Source organism: Chenopodium album, chromosome 6 (genome assembly GCF_948465745.1).
Source record: "Chenopodium album chromosome 6, dcCheAlbu1.1, whole genome shotgun sequence".
NCBI classification, from domain to species: Eukaryota; Viridiplantae; Streptophyta; class Magnoliopsida; order Caryophyllales; family Amaranthaceae; genus Chenopodium; species Chenopodium album.
In genome coordinates this window covers 35,008,398-35,017,245 of record NC_137839.1, presented here as the reverse complement: position 1 = coordinate 35,017,245, position 8,848 = coordinate 35,008,398, and the positions used below count along the sequence as shown (strand labels likewise).

Below are 8,848 nucleotides of genomic sequence, written 5' to 3'. Positions count from 1 at the left end.
CGACTATTGTCAATATTGCAACACCATCAGACAAGCCGGGGTCACTCAAGACCAAATCAGGGAGATTCTCTTTCCTTTTTCATTAACTGGAAAAGCTAAATTGTGGTTTAATGGTTTAAATAGAACTACACTTGGTATAACTGATTGGGAAACTCTTGTTTTGAATTTCTATAACAAGTATTATCCTGCAGAGAGAACAGCCGTACTACGGAAATCAATCCAGAACTTTGCCCAAGAAGCCGATGAATCTTTATATGAGGCTTGGGAGAGGTTCAAGGATTTACAAAGAGATTGCCCCCACCATAATTTAGCACAATGGCAGTTAATCCAAGCCTTTTATAATGGCCTTGGAAATTCTTCACGAATAATTTTAGACTCTGCAGCTAGTGGGAGATTTATGAATCTTGATGTTGATGATGCAGGTTAGGTTATTGAAGACATGGCGATACACAATTCCCAGTATGGGAACCCTAGAGGATTTGCTAATAAGGGGAAGCATAGTGTCGACTCTGTATCCTTTTTGCAAGCTTAACTAACCTCTATTTGCCAAAAATTAGATAATCTGAGCACTACTAATGTAGCCAATGTTTCTGCGATTAATAATAATTCTAATGAGGCTTTCTGTGAAAATTGTGGTATTGTAGGTCATTGGGAGCAGGATTGCAGGAGTTCCGTGGAGCAAGTTAATGCCTTCCAAGCTTATAGGCAGAATAACCCATACTCCAACACTTACAATCCTGGGTATCGGAATCATCCATACCTTTCCTACCGGAGCACTAATGTTCAAAATCCACCACCACAAGAACCACAAGCACCACAGCAACAGCAGCAGAAATATTATCATCCCAATGCTAGGCAGAAGAACCAGCCACAACAACCCTCCTCATCTTCTGACCCTTCCCTAGTCGAAATTAGAGCAATTTTGGCCAATATGCAAAAGCACATGGAGAGCAGAGATGCGACAATTGATCAAATTCTAGCGCATAATAAAATTGTAGATAATCAAATTGCGCAACTCTCTGCTACTCTACAAGCCCGCCAACAGGGAGCTCTGCCGGCACAGCCGACTAGGCCTACGGATCAAGCATTTGCAATTACTCTGAGGAGCGGTTCAAACTATGAAGGGCCCTTTATGCCCAGAGTTGATGAACCTGTTTTATTAAATAATGCTAATCTTAATTCCGTTAAACCAAACAATGTAGTTGATAGCCCTGCAGGGCTAAAGGATAATACTAACATATCTAATTCTACATTGCAGGGTACAACTCCAGAGAAGGTGGCTACTCCAGACAAGAATAATAATGCTCCAAAGCCAATTATCAAACTTCCTTCCCCCAATCGTCAATTGAAGACAAACTTGGATAAGCAGTTTGGTAAGTTCCTGGAGGTGGTAAAAGATTTGAAGGTAACAGGTCCCTTTACTGAATTGATCACACAAATCCCCTCGTATGCAAAATTTATGAAAGAAATATTGACGATAAAAAGGTCTATTAGTGAGGTAGAGACAGTAGCTTTCACTGCAGAGTGTAGTGTCGTAATTCAAAATAAGTCTCCACCTAAATTAAAAGATCCGGGTAGTTTTTCTATCCCTTGTCATATTGGCAATCTCTTGATTGATAATGCATTATGTGATTTGGGTGCTAGTGTTAGCGTCATGCCATTATCTGTGTGTTCTAAGTTGAATATGGGTAAATTAAAAGCTACTAATATAACTCTACAAATGGCCGACCGTTCTTTCAAATACCCCTTAGGTGTTTTAGAGGATGTCCCCGTTAGAGTAGGTAAATTTTATATACCTGTAGATTTTGTTGTTCTTGATATGGCTGAGGATATGCAAACCCCAATTATTTTGGGTAGACCATTCCTTAACACTACAGGAGCAGTCATAGATGTAAGAAGTGGTAAGTTAACATTATCAGTAGGGGATGATAAAGTTGTTTTTAATCTGAATAATGCCCCTAAAAGCTCCATGACTGAGGAGAAATGTTTCAGTGTTAATGTGGTTGTAAATTATTCTAACAAGCCCCAAGCTCTTGAAAAAGATCCCTTGGAGGCAGTATCTTGTGTTGCATCCTTTTCAGATGAGATAGACAAATGGCAGAAGGAAGTCGATGCAATAGAAAGAGCACTCTACAATGTTGGTCTTGGTTTCGAGGATGAACAAGGGGAACCGATCGAGCAAGCTGTGCGAATCGAACCTACGGTAAGTGTTTCGCCAGATCGAGTTGCAAGTGTTGAACACAATGACAATTTGGAGCAACCTTCGATCGAAGGAGGATTTTTAGTGCGTAGCATTGAAGATCCCCCAGTCCAAGTCAAGGAGGATCCGCCAGATAAGGAGATTTGGCGTCCCACAGGGTATGTCACGAAGCCGTATCGCAGCCTAAACACCGCTAGACCGGGTGAGAAACCACCCAATCAAGCGTTAGGCCAAGGGTCCTAGAAATTGTACTTGGTAAGAAGGTCGTGCGGGACCTAGATAAACCAGCGCTTTGCGGGAGGCAACCCGTATTTTTAATGCTTTTTAGTCTAGTTTTTCTTTTCTTTTTCTTATGAGAGGAGAGATGAGGGAATTTAATGAGTTTTATGAGTGTTTGTACAGGTTTGAAGGAAAAGAGTTAGCCAAATTTTGGAGAAAAGAAGAAAATTAATATGTCGTCGATTTAGTCTCGGGCCCGACCGGGCGAAGCTTGCCCGATCGGGCGCGAGAGCAATGATTTGAAAATAAGTAATTTCGCCCGACCGGGCGAGAGGTGCCCGACCGGGCATGAAATTCGTCGTATACGGACTAATTTATCTGCCCGATCGGGCAAGCCTCGCCCGACCGGGCGCGAGAAGGGCGAAATTTTGAACCTCAAGATCGCCCGATCGGGCGAAAAGGCGCCCGACCGGGCGCGAGACCAAGGGAAAATTGGTAATAAAGATTGCCCGACCGGGCGCGTGAATTGGTCAAAATCGGGTACCTTAGATCGCCCGACCGGGCGCGAGAGCTTAGCAATTTTAAAAAACAAGATCGCCCGACCGGGCGCGAGCGTATCCGCCCCTTTCTTCTTCTTTCTTTTCTTCTTTCTTTCTCCATTTCTTCTTTCCTCCATTACTTTCTCTCTCTAAAACTCACATTCTCTCTACCTTCTCTCTACGATTTCTCCTCCATTTCTTACCCAAATTCAAAACTCTTTACATATTTGTGATCCTCTCTTCATCCTCTTCACTTTCATATAAAAATTTTTCAGTTTTAATTCAATAAATTTTCAAACCCATTTCTTGAACATAGCTTCAAAGAGGGCTAGGTCCATTTTTGGTAGGAGCTCCAGTTTGAGGGAGGAATACGACCCGGACTTGTAACTCCCGTACTGGCCAACGATCCGGATTGTGAGCCGAGAACAAAAGGAACGGCTAGAGCATTTGATCGGTCGTGAGGTAATTCCTTCTCGGTGGTTACACCGCTCTACCCTAGAATCATTTGGTTTGTATGATTTTGTAAAACGATTTTTGAATGACATTGGCATGAGAAAATTTGTTGATATGCACTATCCTACATACCGAGAACTTACTTGTGAATTCTTGTCCACTTTTCATGTTGTTAGTAGTAGAAATGGGCCAAATTTATTTTTCAGGTTAAATAATAGAAATATTAGTTTAACTTTTGTAGAATTTTGTAAAATTTTTGAATTAAATTCTGAATTATCTCACCAGTGGCATGCGGACTATAAAATGGGTGACTTATATTATGCTTTGACTGGTTTGCCTACCCCCGACCCCCAACATGCTAGTACCAAACCTATTCACCACCCTGTCCCAAAAATCTGGCAAAGATTTGCGGGTTTGTGTTTTTTAGGTAGGGCCGAGCCTCATAACGCTCAATCTAACGAACTAGCTGTCATAGGACACTATGTGTATGGGTACGGGAAATTGAACATAGGTAGGTTTATAGTTCACCATTTGAGTAGGCATGCCACAGCCAGCACCACTTCCAAGACCCCTATCCGTTTAGGTGGCCTTATCACTCGAATAGCGGTGAAAAAGGCCAGTGTTGTAGTAGACGGACCCCACCAGCTGACCAACTGTGGACCAGATACCTACATGACTGCTAGGTATTTTGAGGATGTGGGGTGGGTTAGACCGATAGCGAGCAGACACCCTTTTGGTGTATTCGAACTGGGAACGAGCAACCTTTGCCCATTTTTCTCCTACCCAGTCCTGATTTGACCGCCTTTCCCCCAGGGCAACCTTCTTACACTTATGATGTTTTAGTTGCCAACGCTAGGGGGCAGGCACCACCACCACCACTTCCACCACCCCAGCCTCAGCCCGAGGTGGCTTTCTCTCCACCTCGTATGTCCCACTCCGTCCCTCATGTTGACTCTGACCCTGTTTGGGATCTTCAGAGTATAGGTCAGGCCCTAGGACGTATCGAGCACTCATATACTGACCTTAGGAGGATGGTAGGCTCCATAGACCAGAGGTTAGGGTACCTAGAGAGGAACCAGGCCGGGTAGAGCTCTCTACCCTATGTACGATGATTATGCTCGTCGGGGCAACATTCCCGACGACGCTATTGTTGATGTTTAAAGGTTTTGATGATGAGGAACTTAAGTTACAGCAAACTCATCTCATAAAGACTTTTCAAGTGTTTGTGCAGCCTAGGTGAAATTGATCTTGGAGATGGAAGAAGTAACTAAAGCTGAGAAGACTTGAAGGAGTTCTTTATCAAGAAAGTTATTCAATATAAAAGAAGAGTTCTCTAACAGGAACTGAGTTCCCTCACAGGAACTTGAAGATTGCTAGCTAAGATCTTCGGAGGAACTTAGTAAGCATGGAGTCCAAGTAAACCTACCAGAACAAGAGTACAGCGCAACAATGTTTTAGTTAAGATTTTATCTTCTAGATTCATTGTTAAATATGTTAAGTAGGATATGCATGAAACTTATTAGAAGCGTGACAGTTAGCTTGGCAAATAAATTAAAATCGGAAAAGATAAAAGATAGAAATCGGAAAAAGATTTTCTTTAAATATTTATCTTTTAAAATTAGTTTGTTAAAAAGATATTATGTTCAATATTTCTATCTTATTTTCTGAAAAGATTTTCTTCAAAGGATTTAATTAAAAAACCGTGTTTTAAGATAAGTTAATTTTTACTTATTTATCTTTATGTAAACCTACTGTTTATACAGGTAATACTCGTATAAATAGTAGAGAATAATATGAGCCTAGGTTTTTGTGAGTTTTATGCGTGAAGAATTTACAGAGCTATAGTTGCGTAAGTTTGCCAAGCTTATCATACTGTCATATTAGTTTCGAGTTTCATGCATAGCTTGCCGATCATATACTAGGTGTTAATTCTTGTATTTGGTTTCGGGTTTATTAGGGTGAGAGTATTTTTATCATTGCATACAGAGAGAGCTTCTGGTGAGAAGGGGGAAGATCTGTACTTAGGGAGTACGAGTGAGTTTGAGTGTGGGACTCAAACTGGGTAGAACAAGGTGTTGTTCTGTAGCAAGTTCATTCTGGAACTTGAGAGTAGTGGCTGAATTATAATAGGTTGTAACTTGGTGTTTGCCCTATTATAGTGGAATTATTTGTGTTTGAAATCCCTAAGGTAGGGTCGATGTTTTACTTCTAGTTGGGCACTAGAAGGTTTCCTCGTAAAATCTTATGCATCGCAAGTTCCTATTTTGTTCTGTTTTATATTTGCAAAATTATTATTTAGGAACTCAACTACAATTCACCCCCCCTCTTGTAGTGTTCATCTCAATTAACAATTGGTATCAGAGCACGGTTCTCACGTGCAAGCAGATAATTTTGCTGAGTAAGTTCCTGAAGAGACTAATTACAAGGAGAAACTTGAAGAAGGGTACTCTACCCAACGTCCACCTATGTTCAACGGTAAGTTTTATACCTACTGGAAGAACAGGATGGAGATATTCATCAAGGCCGAAAATTACCAGGTTTGGCGTGTAATTGAAACTGGTGATTTTGAAATAACTCAAACCAATGACAAGCATGAGGTAGTTTCTAAATCTATTTCTGATTATGATAAAGAAGATTATCAGAAACTTGAAATGAACGCTTTAGCTATAAAGTATCTGCACTGTGGACTTGGACCCCATGAACATAATCATATCATGGGATGCAAGTCTGCTAAACAGATTTGGGATTTATTACAGGTAACTCATGAAGGTACTAACGAGGTAAAACGTTCTAAAATAGATTTATTGATGTCTAGGTATGAAAGGTTTGAAATGCAATCCAAAGAAACCATAGAAGAGATGTTTACTAGATTCAATGATATTATTAATGAACTGAACTCCCTTGGCAGGCAAATTCCTATTGATGAACAGGCAAGGAAGATCTTAAGAAGCCTACCACAAGATGAACGCTGGAGATCCAAGGTTACTGCCATGCAGGAAGCTAAGGACTTTACTAAGTTCAATATGGAACAACTAGCTAGATCATTGATGACTCATGAACTTCATCTGAGTTCCAACACTGAAAGTTCCAGAAATAAAGGTTTGGCACTCAAGGCTGAAGACTCAGAAGGATCAGATGTTGATGAAGAAGAGAGGGCTATGCTAGTGAGGAAATTTAAGAAGATGATGAACAATAGGAAGTTTGACAGGAACAAGAAGTATACAAGTTCCAGAAACACAACGTGTTTCAAGTGTGGATCAAAGGATCATTTTATCAAAGATTGTCCTGTTCAGGATGGAGAGAAAGGAAAGACTAAAGGCAAGGAGCAATCCAAGGAGTCAAGAGTCTACAAGCCTTACTTCACCAAGGACAATGTTAAGAAAGCCATGCTTGCTGCTTGGGGAGATACAGATTCAGAAGAAGAAGAGGAGGATCAACCATCAGAAGAAACTGCTCATTTATGTTTAATGGCAAAAACTGATGAAGCTGCCAAGCTAAAGGAGCTTGAGTCTGAGGTATGGTTCTCTTACAACCAATTAAAACATCTGTCTAAAGAGAATCTAATAAATACTGTTTTGGAAATTCAAGAAGATTTAAAGGAATTTCATAGATCCAAACAGCAAAGTGATAAAACTTTAGTAACTTTCAAAGAGAACAGTGAATGGGTTGATAACATGAAGTTTGATATTCAATACAGGTTCTTCAGTCTGTTTGATGATAATAAAATTTTAAAAGACACCATTGAGAACCTCAAACAAAATAACATACTCTTGAATGTGGAATTGTCTTTGTTAAAACTTACTGTTGATACTCCTAACTCTGAAGTTCCTCCACCCACTGATTATCCGAATTTTGAAAAATTAAAACATGAGTTGGAAGAGTTAAAAACGGATAAGGCACGTCTTGAGGGGGAACTTGAGAGGGCTAGGAAAGGTAAGCAACCAATGGAGTATAGAGTTCCTGAAGGGATCACTAAGGCTCAAACTAAGAATACTGAAGGTTTAGGTTTTAAAAAGAAGTTCCAGAAAGAAAAGAAGTATGTCAACTTGCCCAGTAGCATTGTTTGTTATTTCTGTGGCAATACAGGGCATAAGCAAGCTAAGTGTCCTAAGAAAGAACAAAGTACTCAGAAGAATATCAAACATGTAAAACAAATCTGGGTAAAGAAAAATGAATCAACCCATGTTACACAGGAACCCAAGGAAACCTGGGTTCCTGACTCTAACGTTTAATTCTCCTTGCAGGTTCCAGTGAGGGGGAACAACACTTGGTACCTCGACAGTGGTTGTTCTAAGCACATGACTGGAGATAAAACTAGATTTCTCTCACTGGATGCCTACTATGGTGGAACTGTGACCTTTGGTGATAATATGAAAGGTGATATAATTGTTATTGGCAAGATAGGAAGGTCATGTTCCCATGCTATTGATAATGTATTTTTGGTCGAGGGCCTCAAGCACAATTTGTTAAGTATTTCACAGTTTTGTGACAAAGGTAACTCTGTTAGCTTTACTTCAAACAAGTATAGAATCATCCACAATGACACTGGGAACATAATTTTAGAAGGAACTCGTAAAGGGAACACATATGTTGTGGATCTTAACGAGGTTCCTAACAGCAGTTTAACATGTCTTAGTGTTATTGAGGATGATCCTCTGTTGTGGCACAAAAGATTTGGCCATGCAAGCTTTTCTTTACTTGATAAACTAAGATCTAAGAACTTAGTGGAAGGACTTCCTTGCATTAAGTTTCTGTATGATAAAGTGTGTGAAGCTTGTGCTAAAGGTAAATAGACCCAAATTTCCTTCAAGTCCAAAAAGATGGTAAGTACCAAAAGACCTTTGGAACTCATTCATATGGATCTTTGTGGTCCAATGAGAATCCAAAGCAGAAGTGGTAAGAAATATGTAATGGTTATTGTTGATGATTTTTCAAGGTTCACTTGGGTTTTCTTTCTTGTAAGCAAGGATGAAACGTTTGATGAGTTTATTGCTTTTGTTAAGAAAGAACAGAGAAGAACAGGTAATCATTTGATACATCTTAGATCTGACCATGGAACAGAATTTGAGAATTCAAAATTTGATGAATTTTGTGCTGAGTATGGTATGGATCACAATTTCTCTGCCCCAAGAACTCCACAACAAAATGGAGTAGTGGAACGCAAGAATAGGAGTCTTGAAGACATGGTAAGGACAATGCTGATATCAAGCAAGCTGCCTAGGAACTTCTGGGCTGAGGCAGTGAACACTGCATGTTATATACTCAACAGAGTATCTGTTAGGGCCATCACTAACAAAACTCCTTATGAACTTATGAAAGGGAGAAAACCTAATATTTCTTACTTTAGATCTTTTGGTTGTAAATGTTTTGTTCACAATAATGGTAAAAGGAACTTGGGAAAGTTTGATGAACGTAGTGATGAGGCAGTTTTCCTAGG

At 40.0% G+C, this 8,848-nt stretch overlaps 1 non-coding gene across 1 annotated transcript; it reads right to left on the bottom strand.

Annotated features, from left to right (window-relative positions):
• Nucleotides 1–202: 202 nt before the first annotated feature.
• LOC145637509 (small nucleolar RNA R71) lies at nt 203–309 on the bottom strand. The gene has a single exon (XR_014114284.1). It is a non-coding gene; the product is annotated as a small nucleolar RNA R71 (small nucleolar RNA).
• Nucleotides 310–8,848: the final 8,539 nt, after the last annotated feature.